A 2,400-nucleotide genomic window follows, 5' to 3' on the forward strand; every position below is an offset into this window, starting at 1 on the left:
CTGTATAAAGCATGCATCGTCAATAAGGTGTGTACTAATTTCATCTTTTAATATCACTGTTTTAAAGACACTTTAAGTGTTTTCACATTAAACGTTTTAGAATGTACCGCTGTTTTTTGTGTTTGAAATATTGCGACGGGTGCTTATATGGATTGCTAATGGCCACAACTTGCATTTTGTTCACATATCTTTGTTTTATTCTTTTGAGAGATGATCTAAACACTTTTGGATTGGAACAGATAGAAAGTTGACGGTCTTGTGCTGCAGTTCTATGGATGTTTTGCCCGTCAGGTCTTCGAAGCGGTCACGTGACTGAAAACTATCAATTGGTTATTTGCTTAATAATAAGCAAACTGGCCTTAAAGAAAAATATCTGTAGGCATTTGAAATAAAAGGCAACCACTGCATTTTAATCACATTCCAAACAAAGACTCGTGTTGCATGAGCAGTTGTTATTGATTTGAAATAGATTGTATATTTTCAGGATTTAAAGCAAAAGCAGAATGGTCTCACTTTAGCTTTGTGAAATGACGCTACATAAAACATATTTGCATTAAACAAAAACAGCAGACTGGCTGAATGAGACACAAATTGACTCTCTGACAGCAGGGGGCGCTTATGGAACAGCAGCAATACAGCATTTCCTTGATTACCGTTGTAAACAAAGCAGTGCTGCACATATAGACGCTCCTTTATACAGAGGTAAGAGGAAAAGAAAATGCCATTGCCATCGACACATTCATATATCCCCTCACCCCCAATTCAATATTTATATTTTCTTCCTATACTGTATGTCGAGCATTTTGAAAAGTGAGCTTGCTCTGCCTGTACAGTGTTTTTTCCTCTTTGCGTCCCTCTGTTTCTGGCCTCTCTTATGGTTTATTTTTCTTTATCACTGTCCCAGTAGCTCCAGAAAATAACAAAAAATAAGTGCAAAAAAGTAAGAAAAATAAGTACAAAAACTACAGTACAAAGAATGGAGAAATGTAATGTATTATTGTACTGGGACAGTGATAAAGATCTACCAGTCGATCACGATTGATTGACGGGTTGGCGACCACTGGTTTAGTCGATACAGGATTCAAATAGAAATCGATAAACTCTGCCACCCTGCAACTCTCACTCTCGCAGTCAGAGACTATAGAGCGGCCCGGGGGCATAAAAGGGGTATAAAAGGGGTGGGCCATTTGTCACCGGGCTTATGAACTTTTGGGAGTATATAAGAGCGTCTCGGCTTAGGATTGAGCTCCCCCAGTAAATAACTCGCCTGCCGTTGACAAATGAAACCCTCCTGAACCAAGGAACACACAACCCGCTCAATACGGGGAACAGAATCCTGAAAAATAGGGGCTGTCAACTTAATTAAGGGATGTGGATTTTTATTTTTTTTATTCTGTCACAGACCCTCCTGCACATATTGTGGCCTGTCCATAATCACTACCGCACTCCCCTTGTCTGCTGGTGTTATTACAATGTCCTGCCTACAAGATAATACCTCCAAAGCCGCCATCTCTTCCGGGGTCAAATTGGGAGATGGGACCCGGCCCCAAAAAAAGCCCTCTGCATTTTAACATGAAACCGACCCAAATCAGCCAAAAGGGACCCCCTGTCCAATGACATATTTTTAGTGAACAACGCAGCAGCGTTGATCTAGTGGCTTCAACTGGATACGCTAACAAAAGCATTATAATGCAACGACACTTACATCGTCATCGCATCTCGTGCGCCGCTGATAAGCTGCCTCCTTAACGCACACCTAAAATTCGAATGCAGCGTTTTTACATTCTAATGTGGATTTTTATTTAAAAATTTGACGAATATTCGAAATTGCCGGCTGACAGACTAAAGAAAGAAAGAGACATACAATATTGGCAGGATTACTAAAACAAAAATACATGCCCCTTTGTCCCATCCCCTTTATATGACTTACTGAAATATTATTATAACCTCAAGTTCAAAAGACATAATCAGATATAAAGTGGCAAATGTACAACATGCATAGCATACACTAAAAATCTTTTAATGTTTTTTAAAGGATTCTCTTCTGGTCACCAAGCCTGCATTTATTTGATCCAAAATACAGTAAAAGCAGTAATATTGTGAAATATTTTTACGATTTAAAATAGCTGTTTTCAACATAATAATAATATATTCAAATAGAAAGCAGTTGAGTAGAATTTTTTTCAGGTTTCTTTGATGAATAGAAAGTTCAGAAGAACAGCATTTATCTGAAATAGAAATCTTTCGTAACATTATAAATGTCTTTATCGTCACTTTTGATCCATTGAAAGCCTCCTTGCTAAATAAAAGTATTGATTTCTATAATTTTTTTCCCAAAAAAGAAAAAGAAATGATACTGACTCCAAGCTTTTGAATGGTAGAGTGTATAATGTTACAAAA

The sequence above is a fragment of the Sinocyclocheilus rhinocerous genome, unplaced genomic scaffold, assembly GCF_001515625.1.
Source record: "Sinocyclocheilus rhinocerous isolate Xijiao unplaced genomic scaffold, SAMN03320098_v1.1 scaffold1481, whole genome shotgun sequence".
Classification (NCBI taxonomy): Eukaryota; Metazoa; Chordata; class Actinopteri; order Cypriniformes; family Cyprinidae; genus Sinocyclocheilus; species Sinocyclocheilus rhinocerous.